Genomic DNA, 17,569 nt, shown 5'->3' on the forward strand with positions numbered 1-17,569 from the left:
GGCTTTTCATTCAGAGCTCTCACCCTCCCTGCTCCCAAGAGGTCATGTAGTACTTCCATATAGTTTACAACATTTACTACAACAGAAGTGTGTAGCATCAGCCTGCCCACGTCTTCCTGAGCACAGATGTACATGACAATGGATGTCTAATAAATAAAACACAGGATTTCAAAGTCTTTTGCTTGTAATGCTCCCACAAGATCTGAGACATTAAAAAAATCTGGAAAATTTTGTCTGAAGAGAATTTGTGGAATTTCTTTAGGTTAATTTAGTTGTCTAGAAGGAACTAGCTTGATATCTACATGATATTTTTGATATAATTAGATTACCAATAACATCTTGGACACAATAAAAAAATTTTGGCCAGAGTGCAGAACTTCTGTCGCTTCATCCAAACATTTTCACTGTGATATATTCAAAAATAAATTATGATAAAAGGAAGTAACTACTGAATTCTGTGGCTCAAGGTATGTCTCTTCCTGGGCCAGGATTTGCAAAAGCACAGTACAGACCACCCATCACAGTAATCTACAGATTGATACAGCCTGAACTACCTTGCAAAATTTTTCTTTTTCTTCAAAATGTTTTGACAGCAGTCTTTGATCCACAACTGTTGCACAAAATTATGACAATAACTTATATTGTGAATAGTTAGCTGGTGTTTAAGAGTTATGAAAGTTGCCTGTTGACTTGAAAGCCAGGCCAGAATGTTATCTGTAACATCTAATATTCTGCTTAGTAAGGGGCAGATCCCACAAAACACTGACCAGGGCCTATTGGAAGTAAGTCACCCCTCAGCTGAGGCCAAAGTAAAGCCATCACTTTGCAGGACCAAATCTGACAATTATCTGATCCTGTATATCAAAAGAGGGTTTTTTTCTGAAAGGACTTAAGCAGTTTCAAAGATATTTACCTTTGAGTGATAAACAATTTTCTGTCTCATATGCCTTTTTAAATACATCCTTGCATTAAACTAGGCTTATGAAAAAACCCACACCAAATAAAGCAGTCAGAGCTTGAAGTAAAATATACAGAAGACTGTTTCTAGGTAGAGTTGAAACACAAGATTTCTTTTACAAAGGGAAACTTTATAGACCTTGTTCTGCATCATTAGGTTTAGGCATGCTGAATAGAGCATGATGGATTTGTTTTAAGTTGCTGGTAGTATTTAATTTTGATACAGTTCAAGGGGCCACATCAGAAGAAGGAATCAAAGGCAGAAAAAAGCAAACAAACGTCCTGTTAACTGGGAAAATCATCAATTAATAAAAAAGCAAAGATATAAGAAGATCCCAACACCTTTCACCAGTGGCTGAAAATATCAGATTAAATTCTTGTATTCCTGAGGCATATTGTTTGACGTGATTAGAATATAATTTGTTAAACAGAGTAGAGCTTTTATTTCAAACACTTCTTTCCTGAGTATCATCAATGGATTAAGGTTTGGGTTTGTTTAAAATAAATGAATAAAACATCTCATCATTTTAATAATGATCTTTTTGCGGTTGTTTTTCTTTAAAAGAAGTCAATTACCTGAAACGTGTGGGTTACACATAGCTGTAGGGAAACTGAAGCTCATGTCTTCAGTGTATGTTAAATTAGTCTTCTTTAAAAAAATAACAATTGTATACTATTCTTTTCTACTTTTTTTTTAGAAGTGAAAAAATACAAATATTTGTTTAAAAGACAAAGAAAAGAAAAACCAGTTTTATACCTCTGAGGCAAGTTCCAACTCTTTTGATTTCTTGAGGAAATAAATAAAAAGCTTTTCAGAAAGACTCCTAAAAAGACTGCCCAAGGGGGAGGGAAGGAAACACCTAAAAACATCACATTACCAAGCGCTGAGGTAATCATCTACAATCTGAGAAATGTCAAACAGTGGTATTCATCTGCTCAAAAATTTTGCTGATCAAGTCCTTAACTGCCATTCACAATCACTAACTAAAATATGGAATATAGTTGTGGATATAAACAAGAGGCAAATTAGTATTGGAAAGCTGGGTTTAATAATCCTCTAAAAGAGTCCATCTGTTTCATAAAGACCCCTTTTTCCTTGATCTCTGACATGTATGCCTCATATAGACAGCACTGGATTTTTATTTTTTTTTAAATATATTTTTTAAACACCCTGCTACTATAAACTCTACTCACAGTATATCTGATCTGAGTGTTTCTCTCAAGTTTCAATTATGTAAGCACTGAGGGGCAATAAAATTTCACACAGGTTCAGCCTGCTTTAGAGTAAGTATTATAACATCAGACAAACATAAATGCAATTCCTTTGGTATTTCTAAATGTTCAAGAGCACTGGTTGCTTCTTATTTTTCTGATTTTTGCAAATATTTATCATATTATCACTGGAATTGCTGAAACGTATTGAAAACACTTTCATGTTTGGAACTGGAGTTCAGTTTTGTTTTCCTGCTTAAAACATTAGAAAATCACATTGCTTGCACTTAATATAAGATTGACAACCTAAAAATCCCTAGGTGATTTGCAGGAATAAAAGACTAAAACAATTAATAATCTGTGTTTCCAATCCACTATGGTGAAGGGAAAAAACCTACCACTGACTACACCCTTCTCACAGATAGAGGTCACTAATGGACTGGATTTGAATCTGCCTAGTGAAAGCCTGAAAGTTACATGAAAGCATCCTAGACAAAAAATGAACTAATTTTGAGATTCAAAAGGTAACAGAAATGATTAAGAAGTAAAGCTCTCACGTTCCTGGAAACATTGTTATCTTAAGTGTGCTTTCTTTCGAGTGCTTTATGTAGAAAGCTCAGTACAGAAAAGCCTGATAGTTGCACTTGTTTCAACTCCTTTTTGTTTTCTTCACTTGGTAAAACTATGTTTCTCCTTCTTTGCAGTGGGAAGGGTAGGGAAGTCAGCCCTAATGACATCCCACATTTTAGATACTGCTATTTTAAGCAGTTGAATGCAAGCACATTCTTGATTCTTGAAGGAAAACATAGCCTATGTAATGCAGATTCCAACTGGGAAGGGTGTAGGGTTGCGCAAAGGAGATATGTCTACATCCTAAATCAAACTCTCCAGCAGGCCAGGATATAAATGTGACTTGTAACAGTGGCTTAAATTAGATCCAGACTTCCCCAAGCCAAACACAGATAACATCACCTTACACAAAATATAGGGTGTACGTGTGTGTGAGAAGCAACTCTCAAGAAAGCTGGGTGCATTCCAGCAGCATTTCTTGCTAAAGCCTTGGACTTTGGAAAGCACTGATGACTGTTCTAGTCACAGGTAGTTTTATAGACACTGTATTTGCACAGTGCTCTGCCTTGCTTTACCTACAGTACTCCAGGCCTGAACTCTCTTAGCTGCCTCCCTACCATATCAGGACACAGAGCAACCACTGAAATAGCTTACTGAAATCTCTCCTCACATAATCTGCAGAAACAAGATCAACAGTCACATTCTAACATCACTTTTCTCACATAGAAATAATGACTTCAAAATCACATCTGTTATGTCTTTTTTATTATGCAATGTTTAGATCTTTTTCATTATGCGAAGTTTATGTCTCATTGCATATATTAACTCTTTCAAAGAAGAAGGGAAAGAGAGGTGGATAGAGATATAGGCACTGCACCTTTTAAGAGTTTTGAAAAAAATGCCAGGATGAACTTTTCACCCTTCAAAAAAGACATATATTGAAAAGCAATTAATTAGCCTTGTCATAAACTACAAATACATAAAGGTCTTTCTTTGGAGAAGGACCATGTCAGTGAATGAAGCAAGAAATTAAGTCCATTGAAATTTGTGTGTTTTTTTGTATGGTTAGTTTGGTTTATTAAACCCAAGCACTGATCAATCCCAACCTCTAAACTGGTTTAATTTTCCTGCAAGCACTGTAAAGTTAGTTACAGTAAATAAACCTCTCTTTAACATACACCCTGACTTTCAGAAGGAGAAAGAGAGAGAGAGAGAGAGAGAGAGGGAGAGGAAAGGAATGAGAGAGGGAGAGGGAGGTAGAGAGGGAGAAGTCTGACTTGCTCTTAGTATCTTTTCCTGCTCCTCGTGTAAGGAACCTCTCCCTTTCTATTTGGCTGAACGCTGCGTTGCAAAAAACAGTATCTGAAGAAATGTAATCAGTACCTTCCACACACAGTGCAGGAATTTACACGGATTTGTGCCTTGGATTTATTAGCTTATTGTAAGCCTTAAAACAGATTTCCTCCATTAAAATTAATTAAAAGCTCCTGTTGACTGCTTCCCACTCTGAAAAGAAGGTGGAGAATCTTATTCTCTTAACTTTGCTGATTGTTTATTTATCTTTTATGAGGTTTTATACCGTATTCAAGAGAGGTCTTTTCAGCTGCCTGACTTCCTTTTGCTCTCTGCTATTTTTTGTTCACACACCATCTCCACGCACCCAGTCCCCCGCAGTATTTATTCTCATTTTGTCAGATCCCCGTCTAACTCGTCAGGTCTCTGAGCCCTCCTTTGTACTCCGAAGTCTTGATCCGATTCCCTTAACCTCGCCCCCACCCACTCACCGCCAGCCGCGCTCCGGAGGCTGCTGATGGGGATCTGATGGATCCTCCTGCCGGGCGCAGCTCCCGACTCTCCCCGTAGATCCCTAAACACTCGGCAGCGCCGAACTAAGCCGACAACCTCTTCCAAGCAAGGCTCGCCTCTAAAGGTCCCGTTCCTGCGAGCCAGCTCCCAAAGAGAGCGGCTGGTGCGCTCTGCCGGTGCCCGTGCCGCAGGGGTAGTGCTGGGCTCTCCCCTCCCCGCGGGGTGGGGGCCAGGCTCGCCACCCTCCCGGCTCGGCACTGAAACGCCGCCGGGGAGCCGGGACCCGGCTGCAGCTGCCAGCTCCGAGCGCCGCTCCTGAGCCACGGGCTGGCCCAAAACAGCCCGGGGAGCCTGCTGGCACTTGCCGCCGGCCATTCATAAATCCGTACTTGTGTGTGCCCGGCGCCGCCGACATGGGGCTCTAACGCGGTATCTCTGACACAGCCTGATCCCGGCTCCTTAACTTTGCCGTCTAGGAGAAGGCAAAGGGCACCGCGGCTTTAGATCGCCCGGGGCTAGAATTATCAGCAAGGAAAAGAGTGAGAAATGAAATCCCAACTGTACCTGGCGGCGTCTGGGAATCCCTCGCCGGCACCGATCGTAATCCCCCTCCGCGCCTCTGGCCCCCCACACCAAAACTTTGCCGCCGCCGCTCCTCGGTGGTGGCCGCCGCCGCCCTCCGCCCGGCGCCGCTGCCGGCCGGCCCCGCGGGCCCGTTCCCCGCCGGCCGCCGCCGCTCCGAGCGACCCCCGCGCCTCCCGCGCCTTCCTCCGCCCTTACGAGGCGGCGGCATCGTCCTACCCCCTGCTCCGCCACCTCCTCCTCCGGCGCGCAGCCCACGGCTCTGGCATTCCCAACGCACTTTCTCTCCTCGATTCGCTCTCTTTCCCCCGCCGTTCCTCCTTCTCCGGTAAAAAAAAAAAAATAAACGCGAGGGAACCGCGGCTACGCTTGGTCTTGGGGTTTCTTTCTTTCTGGTGGTTTTTGGTTTTTTTTTCTTTCTTTTCTTATTTTTTTTTTCTTTTTCTGTCCTCTGGAAATGATGAAAGGATCACATGAGGAGCAGGCACGACGACCCAGGACCCTCGTAAGTCGGAGAAGGCATCGGACACATGTATGTGAGTATATGTGTGAGCGTGTGTCTGGCTCTCTCCAAGTCCTGCGCCTGCCTCCAGCCGGGATTGCAGGCTGATCTTAGCAGTAATGATGCTTCACATCTCACTATTCCCTGCTAATGTAAGTCGTGCCTTTTTTTCCTCCCTGCCTGACACCCCAGGGAGATGTTTACAGTAATGAATTCAGTTGATAGCCATCTCTCTCTCTCTCTCCTGGAGTCCCTCCCACATTTCTAGTTTAAAGAATGCTTGGAAGGCAGGGCTGCAACCTAAAGCTTTCCAAGAGGCAAAGTCAGGCTAGATTTTCTCTTTTTCTTCTTTCCTTATTTCCCTCCCCGTCCCCCCTCGTTCCCCCCGGCTGCTTTTAACCCTTAAGTTGCTGAGGACAATTTAGCGAGCTTCACGCGTTTGGACTCGCCCTCTGCCCCGCTTTCAGCAATGGGAACGGAGCGGGCGGCGCTGGCGGGGGCTGTGCGGGGTGTGCAGCCCCCGATCCCCGCCCTGCCTCCCCGCCGGGCCGGCGCTGCGGGGGAGGAAGGTGCGGGTGTCGCCGTCCTTCGCGGCGGGACTGCCCCGGCACGGCTGCTCCGGGGACTCTCGGAGTGTATCGGAGCGTATCGGAAGGCAAGCCGGGAAGTGAGCTGAAAAACTCCCCGAGCGGCGGTTCTGGGAGATGCCCTCGCTAGCAATAATTACAGCCGTGCTCTCCACCAACATGGCGATATTTCATGTGCAGCCGCCGACAAGCCCGCCTCCCCCACCTCCTGTTTTTCCTCTCCTTCCTCCCTTGCGAACTTTGGAACGCAGTACCAGTATTCAACAAATATAACACAGAATAAAAGAATCTCCGACCCTCCGGGAAGAGACGGACCTCCTCTAGTATTCTGTCTGATTTTCATCATCAGTCATAAAGACTTAAAAACCTCTGGAGAAGCCGCCTTTTGCCCTAAAGCGGTAACAACACCCACTCCCTCCCAACCCCCCTATTTCTCCTGTACACATTCAGTGCGTGTGCATATGAGTGTGTGTGTGTGTGTGTGTGTGTGTGTGTGCATGCCGGGCTGTGTGCGCTTGTTTCGGAGTAACCCTTCCCCCGCCGTCCAGCTCCCTCGTAGGCTACTGCCTTGTCCTGGCAAGTCCACTTAAAGACAAGGGTATTTAATAGCGAGAAACACTTGAGCGATAGGATGCAGCCGTCAAGGTAGGACGTGCGTTGTGCGAAGAGGATTTGCCTCAAACTCCTACATTAGTAAAGAAAACGCACAGCACAGCTTTTGCTGAGAGTTACTTTAAGAAACGGGGTGAGGAGGGATGGAGAAGAGGGAGCTGATCAATGCCATGTGTCGAGGAAACAGAAAGGGAACCGAAATGCCTCGGGGTTGGCTTCCCCCTCACCCTGGCTGCTCAGTGCCTTCTATTTGCTCGGCCGTACCTCAAAAGCTGAATCACTCGCTATTAGCTCCGCGCCTCCTTCGCCCTTCGCTTGGCGGGGCTAAACCACTCTCGACTTCAAAGGCTCAATAAAGCCGTGCCGAGGAGCCCCGGTGAGGGTCAGCCCAGCCGCCGTGTGCTCGGAGCAGCTCCAGCCCCCGCACCCGCCGTGCCCTCCACCCTCTGCCCTCCAAGGGGCCTTCGGAGAGTCCCCGCGTTCGGACAGCCCGGAGCCGAGCCGAGCCGAGCCGAGCCGTGCCGTGCCGTGCCGCCTGCCCGCTCGGAGAAGGACTTGTGCCCTCACCTCCGAGGAGTGATGGGGGTGGGGAGCGAGCACGGACGCAGGTAGCCAGCATTTCTCAGGGGACGCAGCGAGGGGAAGGGGGTTAAGGACGAGACCCTGCTTCCCTCCCTGCTTTACCCCCCCGAGGATGGAGGCGCCAGCCCGGGGCCCTCCGAGGGTCCCAGCGGCCGGGAAGAAGAGGGTGTGACAGCGGTCAGTCCCGCGGGCAGAGCCTGCATCCCCGCCTCGGAGCAGGGGCTGCGCTGTAGTCAAGTCTGCTCGCAGCTGCCAGCTGGTCCCGAGGGATGAAAGGATTAGGAGCCCCATAGTGTACAAAGGCATGTTCTAGGTATTTTTTTGACTTTTAAAGATATTTCTTTCTTTCTTTGCCCCCTCATAATTTTCAGAGCTCTTATTTGATCATGATTTATATCTCCCTCATGAAGCTGATGGACAACCAGTCCATTTTCTGGTGAAAAAACCCCCTCTCTTTTCTCATGTTTAGTCCACCTGTCCCTCTGTTTCCCACGTCCCCCCTACTAGCAACCTGTCGTCAGCACAGAAGGCAGAGCTGGCCTTTGTCCATCGCAGACAGGTATTTCTGTCCTCTGTGCCCCTAATCAGGGAGGAAAATGGGAATGTTAAAAACTTCTGCAAGGCTGTGGGTAGTTGCTCTACTCCGCAGTCCCAGGGAGATTAGACGGAATAATTCCTGTTCCTCTCCCCGTCCCTGGACCCTCAACCAGCCTATATTTCAAATCAGCGAATGGTACTCAGGACACGCTTTGGTCAGATCAAGATCGTGTCAATCCAGAAAGTGACTTAATCAGGCGTTACCTGCTCCTGCGGAAGTGAGTTCCTTCTCAGTAGGTCACCCAAAGCCCACCGGGTCCGGCAGGTTGAAAGGGGAGAAAGTGGCAGAACAGCTGGGTTCCAGCATGGTATTGTTTTAAGGATCACCACCGAGGTCTGTGTTTTCCATAGCTGCCAATGGTCACCAACACCCAAGGTTGCTCTCAAGGAAAGGAGGAAAGAAATTATCTTCCCAAACTTGCTCTCCAGACGGTCATTTGACCCTGACACCCACCGATGACACTGTAGAACACCCCGTTGAAGCGGCTAAACGCCTCGCAATTTCCTGTCTTCTCTTCCCCCGGGCGGCCCCGGCGCACCGCCGCCGAGCGATCTTATCGCCTTGCCATCATTATTCACCGGTGACAACCCGAGATGCGGCGCTCCTAAGTGAGGGTGACAGATTTCAAGCGCGGGGCTGCAGCGTATCCAGCCTCAGACATATTCTTCCTCAAACTTTGCCTAGCAAGCAAGTCAGCGGCTTAACCCTTTGCAGCTCTTTCTCTCGCCCGGGGACCGAGAGCCCAGCACCGGGGAATGCTGGTTGGGGGGGAATGCAGGACAACACGGCTACTTGGCTGGGGATTCTTTATTACGTGCCATTTTCTGTTCTTGGTTGTTTTCACTTGAAACAGATGAGAACCGCCAACCCTGGGGAGCAGATGGAGGGCTTTTCTGTGATTAGGGGCTGGAAAAATCCTCTTGGCAAAGCAGATTGCTGGGGACTCACCTGTGGTCCCTCTCTGTCACCGAGTCTGCAAACTCATCTGCATGACACGAATTCCTTTCATACGCACATATACAGAGCTTCTGCGCTTTCCCCAGCGTGGTGTGGTTAAAAGTACAATTCCAAAAGTGCCATTTCACTCAGCTCTCCAGATTCAGCTCTTTTACAGGTTATTAACTACAACAGAGAAAGGAGCAAGTGAGAAAGAAATAGATTTTCAGGAAAGAAAGGAAAAAAAAAAAAAACCAAACCTTTTCGCACATGCACTTTGTACTCAAAGGAAATATTTACCACCACCAAACTCCAGCATGTCAGAACATGTTTTCTCCTAAGCACAAGAAATCTTAAAACTGAGAGAAAAGCATGTGCAATTCAAAGATGAAATGAAGTGCCTGAAAGCTTTCCAAAGTGTGTAACACCAGCCCAGAGCCCGATGTCAAGACAACATCATGACAGCAGAGAAACAAGATTAGCAAACTCTATTGGTTGCCTGGCATTCATTTATATATATTTTCAGTGCATTGGGATGTTTTTGTCACCCTTCTCTGCCCCCATTCCACCCACCCCCCCCAAAAAAAAAAAAAAAAAAAAAAAAAAAGAGAGTGGGGACACGACCTCTGACTGCAGCTCCGGGACGTCCTTCCAGAGCCCCTGTGGTCATGCTATAGGAAGGATGGAGAGGCAGGTAGATGTGTATGAATGGGAAAATCAGTGCTTTCTTCATTAAATGTGTAAGATAAGGCTGGACAAGGGAGGAGAAGAATCCTACAGTAAGCAAAAGGACAGAAAAAAAAAATTGTTCTCCTCCCACCCACATTTCTAAGTTGGCGATTTTAAGCACAGCAGGCGAATAAACCCCATTTGAAGAACAACCTCCAGCCACACTCAACCCCTCCCCCCCCCCCCCCCCCCCCCCCCCAAAAAAAAAAAGCCCCTCACCCAAAACTGACCCTTTAGACATCACACATCTCCTTGTCCAGTTGGTGACAGCAGGTGACGTGGGTGGTGGCCCTGAGTGGCCCTGGCCGGGGGAGGTTTGGCTGCCGCAGGTGCGCAGCGGGAGCTCCGCGGGCGCGGAGCGGGGCCGCCTGCACGTCCCGCGGCGCGGCCAAGGTGGCAGCAGAGCCCAGCGCTAGGATGGACGGACACACACTTCCCCCTCGGCTCCTCCCGACAGGAGCTGTTTAAACCGCTGCACACCCCTTCCCCCGCTTCCCCCCTCTCCACCTAATCTTGGTAATAGTCTGATTACTTGGACTTTAAACAAATTTTCCCCTCCCCATCACCAGACTATAAATGTGTCAGGGATGTATTTATTTATTTATTTGCTGGCAAACCGCTTTGCATGGCTGAAAAGCTGTAAACTTGAAAGGATAACATAGAAATATATTCTCTTTAAATTACCTGTGATCATACAAGATGGCTAGCCTGGAGTGATGGTCCACTGATCCATAATACAACCTCACTTATTTTTTAGAAAATGTAAGATGGGGTAGCATTAAGAAATGTTATAAAAATGAAAGTGTCCTTTTAATATTTCTTTTCTTCCAGCTATATTGTTAGACTGATTTCTTCAGCTTGCAAGAAAGAGGGTAAAAGGAAATGGGCATAATTTTGTAACCGGGAGGTTGGTCTAAATAATACTGAATCATCTCAATTTTTGTCAGTAATATAAAATTTTACTTCAGGCCTTAAATTCATGCAGCTGACAGAAGGGGAAAATCACTAAGCATATTCTTAGTCAAATTTTGGAAAATCGGCTTATTAAAAAAGCTTTTGAGGAAGGAAAGGGATGGAAAGGAAAGAAAAGAGGGCGGGGAAGGAAAGAGAGAAAGGAAACAGATGGAAAGAGATGGAAAGGGGGCAGAAAAGGGGAAGGGATAAGGGAAGGGGAAAGGAGGGAACTGGGTAGACACAGTTATAGAATATTGATGTTTCTTACCATAGTTTTCATGCTTACAACCGTTGCACAAATGTAGATCAGTCCAACCAACATTTAGCTTAATTTGATAAGGTTATTAAAGTGGCTAAATCATGACATACGAATCCAGCAGTCATTAAACATTGTTATGCATTGCTTCTTTGTGGTTTTGGTTTTTTTTCACGTATAGACAATGCAAGGGAAAATAGAATAATGAGAAAAACTGGAATCAACACATATATGAAAAAAAAGAATTAATCTATGATTGACCTAACTACCTACCATGATGAGTGGAAGGCACAAGTAAGACCTTCTGAATAACATACAAATGGGCAACACAAGTTTTTTCTTTCACATTTTCTATGCGTAATCATTAAGGTTCTTTTAATTGTCATGGCCAGCTTTTAAAATAAAGGAATATCTTCCATCTCTGATTCTGCTAATGTACTTTTATGTTTCTGGAAAAAACAATCAACACACTTGTATCAGACAAACTCTTGCTTCACTCTATAAAGCCAAGGCACCTCAGTGAAAGTCACACAACATTCATTAAGTTCAGTGCTCTTCTTTTATTCTAAATGGGGAAGCTTAGAAGGCAGACTATCAATCTACTGTAGAGAAAGCATCCCTTTCTGATCGCAGGGCTATCTACCCAATCTCCCATGGGAGCTCAAGAGCTCACTCATGATAATTTCCTGCTGATTAAAAAAAAATCAGATTTATTTGTACTTTCTTGTCCACAGGTTTGGCAAGCTCAAATCATTCTTCCACTTTTGTCTCTGTCAAGTCCATTTCTGTAACTTTTTTTTATTTTCTAGGGGATGGTTACAATTATGACAGAGTGTCTCTAAATGATCAAAGAGGAGCCAGATTTCTTTCAGCCCAATAAACATGAATGAACATTAGAATTATGGCAACATATAAAAGTTGGACAGGAGAACATTATTTTTAAAAGATTAGCCTGATAAAAATATCTCAATATTATTTAAAGAAAGAACATTTAAAAATGCTACAATTCCTAATATAGACCCCAAGACTCATGGCATAGCTTTAGCTTTATATTTGCTTGATTTCCATGTATCACTTTACATAAGGTTAGCAAATTTTGATCTACAGTATTTCAAAATATTTCAAGCTCTATCTGATAACTGTTAACTCTCTTTTAATTCAAGCTAATTATGTGTAATAAAATACAATGGAGAATGCAAATTTTCTATTGAAATGTATTGATTTTTGCCTTTTCTGGATTAATCCCTAGATTCTGATAAACTGGTAGCATCATTTGGTAAAGCCTTTTCTAGTCTTTTCTGTTTATTTTTTTAGAACATATTGCTGTAAAAAGGATAGGTGAAAAGGAAAATTGGTTTCAATTACCTAAAGAAAAAGCTATAAAGATGTTACCTTGACCATCAGGGTCAAGAAGCAGAGGCTACGTTATTACACCTCCAAACTCAGAAAAAAATGAGCAGTAATCTTGGCATGCTGGTGCACCAAGAGGTCCCCTTTCCAGGGGCTATTACTAGAGGGCAGAAAAACATGTCACCAATGGTACAGACCAATTACCTGAAAGGAAAGGAAAAAAAACAAGAAAAAAAAAGACTAGGCAGATGGTATCTGTTTTGAATCCTGATAAATTTGCAGTAAGCTTTCAGGTCTTCAAGAGGATTTTGAGGCAGTGAAAATATCTTGTGAAACCATTTGTCTTGCTCTTTAGCAGTGCAAAGCACCCACATCACAGATTTGTGGACTGAGGAGGATAGGAAGGTTGTCACAACAGTCAACAACTTCAACTCTTTCAAAACATAGGGTACCAGATTAATTTTGTTCAGACTTAAAACTTTCTCTTAGGATGTAGTAAAAGAGTTTTTATATCACTTTAATAATCTCTTTATGAACAGGAAAGCACTGCCTTTTAGACTTAAGGGAAATGTTGCCAGGAGGAACAAGGGCCCCTGGTTAGATCTGCTGAACCAGTGAAAGGTGCCCATCCAGGTAACCACAGCCTGCTGACAGAAAATACATTTATGAGGGACACGTGTTAGGTTGAAATAGAAATGCAGTGCTAAAAGTATGAGGCTGCTTACTAATCAAAGCTATGAAGAATATGGTGCCTAGTGCCAGTAGATTTTTTTATTTCATTCTCATAGCATAGCAGAACTGGGAAAGTCTAAATTTGCTTCACTGGTGGGATGCTGAAGGAACCTTCTGGTGAGAAAACCTATCTGGTGAGAAAACCTATCTGCACAATTGCACCAGGATTACAAATTTAGGGGGAATTGATCTAGGAGCCATTGTTAGGCAATTCCAATCTTTTTGTGGAATTGTGTTCTCCATTCAGCAGTCTTTAAAATTCTCAAGACCTTGAACTGTCCTTTCCCTGAGGAAAGACCAATTTTGCCTTTTATATGTACTTAATGCATTCAACCTCTGAGACAATACTAACCGTTTTATATAAAACCCCAGCTATATGCAAAGATAACAGGACATGGGAAATTCTTTTTCTGGATCATATGTATACATATATATTTAATTGTCCTGCAGAATTTATAACTAAGTAATTGAGGTCTGCTTCTTCTTTGCTTTTAACTCAACCCAACCCTTCCTCAGTTCATGATCAGTTTTCTGTTCAGTTAATTTTACCTTGTTGGTGACAAATTGCACTTGAAATCTACCATGAGATTATTTAGTTAAACATACAACACTTAAAATGTCCTAGGTGGAGTAGTTATGAAGAGGAGCTAGGAATATACCCCCAGGATAAACTGAACTTTCTACTTGCATCATAAAATGATCCTCCTTTCTGTGCCTCAGGCAAAAAAAATGCTAAGAAGTTAAGCTATTCTTTTTGGTAAGGTTAGGGAAGACAGTGAAATCCTCCCTGGAGAAAATGAAGAAGCTTGAGTGTGTAGTCATTTCTTGGTGAACTTTAGTAAGTCCAAACAATGAGTTAGGGAGAGGAGAGTTTTCATGTTTTGGCTCATTCTTTTTAATTTTGAAGCATACTCATCAGCATTTGTTCATCAGAGAGACAGATTTCTGCAAGCTCAGAGGAGCTGGGGTTTCACTATAGCAACATCTTTGGTGTTTGTTTCTTTCATTTGTCAAACACAATTTGTCTTAACCACTATTGAACAAAATAGGCTAACTTCTATCATCATTGTCCTTGGATTTCTCTGGTCTCAAAGGTTATTGTTGGCTATTAAACCATATGGCCAGTCTTAGAATTCTCACAATTAATAGCTTATTGTTGGACTTGGTGTAGGGAAGAGCAAGAAGAAGGGAGCATGAGCTGGGAGTCAAGGGTGATCCCAGAAAAAGGCAGTGCCCTCAGCCAGACCTGCTTGACAGGAGGACAAACAAGGTACAGGGTTCACTGATATTCCCAGGCATGCCAGGATGGAGATTCAGGCTCAGGGCCCACAGAGGACTGGAGACAAAACTAGACAGAAGGCTGTCATGCCTGTCCAGTGTCCATCTGGAAGAGAGGACTGGAGACCTGCACACCTCCAGCAGTGACTGCCTCTAGTGACACAAAGCCCCTGCACCAGAGCAGATTTGGAGAGGAGTGAGGAGGGAGGTTCCCAGGGAAGGATGGATCTAGTCAGGGCACATGGGCTCTCCCAGGACTCTGGATTTATGACACTAGCCACCAGTAATGCACATTTCTACTTGATGAATACATAACATCAGTTCTCTGAGGCCATTTCATAAATTCACAAACAAGCTCAAGCTCTTTCCTCCAACAATATTTAGTTTTGCCAATCCATACTGGATAGTCTATTGCGTTACATATTTGAAAGATCAAATATTTCACCTATATGTAAGAAAGTTTTAAGCTCTTTTCAGATGCTGTCAATGCTTCTCTTTTCTTAGTATTTTCATTGTTATGTGTGAGATTGGACAGTCTCAGAGACAAGATACACCATTATAATTTTCAACAATTGTCTTATAATTTTTCTTATAATTGATGATAATGTGATGGAGATAATTTCTAGATGGAAGCTACTGCTCGAGACATGCAGATTTTTGCAGCCATCTAAACTGAGGAGGTTTAAACAAATATTGAGCAAAACTTTCTGCTGTGCTCCTGCAGGTAAGTTTTATGCTGCAGTTATTACTGAGATGTATTCTTGAACCTCTGCAGATGACAGCAAAATATGTACTAGCACTGACCAGGGTCAATTTCCAGCTTCCTATTTTTTTCCTAGGCTGTAAACTGATAACTATCAGGGGATGCTGCCAGTCTAAAAAGCTCTTCCTGTTGAGGGAAAATGAGGAAAGGGATGGGTGGACAACTGGGGGAGGTAATAACTTTAAGCAATGCTGCTTAATCCCCCACTGCAAATGAGTCAATAGTCACAGCTCTAATTTAAAGTTTTTTAAAAAAATCTCTAACTTTCAAGAATGTAAATCTTCAAACTAAAAAAAAGTCACCCCCCCAAAAAAAAACAAACAAAAAAAAAACAACCAACAAAAACCCCAGTAATGAACTAATACAAAGTAAACAAACAAGATAATTATAGGAAGGAAGGAATTCCTAGTGAATATTGGGTTAGAATTCCACAACATGCCATAGATTCCTGTCATGATTTCCATTAGAAATGCAGGTTTTGGATCTCATGATTTTCAATTTTGTGACTAAGAAAAGACTGGAGTTAACAGTTCTGTTTTTACTTCACTTTTTGTTACAGCAAAAGTTGCGTTTATTGGATTGTTTGTTTTGACTCCCCCTCCCTTTTTTTCCTATATTTTAAACTGCCCAGAAATGCTGAACAATGTTTGTGCCTGAGCTAAGGAGTGTGTTGCAGTCAGTACCTGTGAACTCTCCATTGCCTGTAGCCTCAGGCCATTGTCTACTGCACCTACCTTATCCTCTGATAGAATTATTTGACTTAGCTAGGCTTATTTCAGGTTTGCAGGGGATGATATTAAATTTATCATTTCCTAGGAAATCTCTTCTTGGAGACATGTGAGTAGATCCTTTGGGAACATCTCTTCTGTAGTTGTACTAAAAGACAGACCATTAAATTGCTTTCTACGTATTTGGTTACTATGACAAATCTGGAATTCTATACTTGGAGATAAATGGACAAAAATGTCTCCTGCTGTTGCAGGGCAAACTCTATTGAGTCAGCTGAGTCAGATCACACTGACTGCACAACTTTTGATGCAATGGCTCAGAGAACTGGTATAGCTGTGCCAACACCCTGCCACTTCTGGCCATGCTGTTGTTTGACACTTTAGAGAAATGTGCAAAAAAATCCATAAACCACCTGGCCAATTGTTCAAGTTACATATCTTGATTAAAAAAGTTATGGATGAAGAAGTAGAAGTCGGGGAAACTGATGATATTTTTCTAGTCGAGTGCTCAGTTAGACACCTTGTATTTAATAGAACATGAAGAAGCTTTCTTTTGTTTCTCACTTTTTTCTAAATGATCATATTTTATGAAGCATGCACACACTAATCCAGAGACATAGACAATTGGACTATTAAGATTCATTAAATGCATTGATTTGTCTTTTTCTTTCTGTTTCTTATCTCTTATTAATGATGCACAATGACTTGTCTCTCATTTTTTTCATCTGTTTTCATCTATATTCCTCATATTTTATCTTGAACAAAGAGTAGTCTTGTGTCACGAAGGCTCATCAAAGTCATAATTGCACTTCATTTATCTGCATTGAACTGTCTGTCATCTGTTAGGATTTTGAACACTCCATATATCTTTCTGCACTTGTCTGCATTCTTCCTCATTTGCTTCTCCTGGACCATCCATTACTTCTTGCTAGCTGATTTCTGCTTTTAATTTTTTTTTTTTTTTTTTTTTTATTATCAGATGTGTTTGTAACCTAGCAGTTTCAACCCAGAAATATTGATACTGCTTTTTTTTCTGCATTTAGTAAGAGTTTTTAGTCAAACACTACTATTTATCTACAAGACTAATGTGCCCCAGCAAGGCAGGATAAATCTCAGTATTGAGGATCTGTTATACACCACAACAGCCTACACACCTTTTCCTAATCTATCTTTTATGCTCTGGACAGTATCCTTAATATAGCCTAAAACTCAAAAGCACTTATTGTAAGTAATTTCTGTAGAATTGTCAGCTGATAATTACTAGATTGGTGGCCAGGAGGGGATAAGAACTGTAATTGATGATTTTAATTTCTTTTTGTTTTTATCATGTATCATGTTTTATTTTTTAGTTAATTAAAATTTTCCTTTTTTTTTTTTTTTTTTTTTTCCTGTCATACAACTGCTTATGCTTGGTTCCTGTCCTAGGTACCTCCTAGGTACCTGTCTCATCATCTTTACTATATCTTATTTTAAAAGACCTGGCAAAACTGGGTTACAGAAGGTGCTTTACAAATTAGATAAAGAACTCAAAATTAAGAGGGCTGTTTTGAAAGAAGTAAATGTGGAAACATTTATTTTGGGCTGTACAGATATAGTGTTCCTTATCTGTAAAATGGGACAAACTAGCATCCTTTCTTTCACAAGGAAATCCTTCTTATGAGTAGATGAAGGTTATCAGAAAGAAGATTATTGTAGAAGGATAAAATAGTACATACTTTATGTTTCAGATTCTGAGCTGAGGTACATTGGTATAATGGAACCAATGATGGTGGTTTATATAAAATGGAAACGAATGTGGATGGGCATTTTAGTTTGTTTTTGCATTTAGCAGAGAG

The 17,569-nt window shown here is 42.7% G+C and overlaps 1 protein-coding gene across 3 annotated transcripts in view; it reads right to left on the reverse strand.

The window, feature by feature from the left end:
• FLRT2 (fibronectin leucine rich transmembrane protein 2) overlaps positions 1-9,485 on the reverse strand; it is a 58,517-nt gene extending 49,032 nt beyond the window's left edge. The window contains exon 1 of one of the 3 annotated variants that reach the window (XM_066321959.1): positions 8,212-9,485. The gene's annotated coding sequence lies outside the window, so the exon portion shown is untranslated. Of the gene's footprint in view, positions 1-5,109; positions 5,992-8,211 lie in introns of those variants that run through there. The other 2 variants (XM_066321958.1, XM_066321957.1) reach the window with 2 other exon arrangements.
• Between the last annotated feature and the right edge of the window lie 8,084 nt (positions 9,486-17,569).

This window comes from Sylvia atricapilla, chromosome 6 (assembly GCF_009819655.1).
Source record: "Sylvia atricapilla isolate bSylAtr1 chromosome 6, bSylAtr1.pri, whole genome shotgun sequence".
NCBI lineage: Eukaryota > Metazoa > Chordata > Aves > Passeriformes > Sylviidae > Sylvia > Sylvia atricapilla.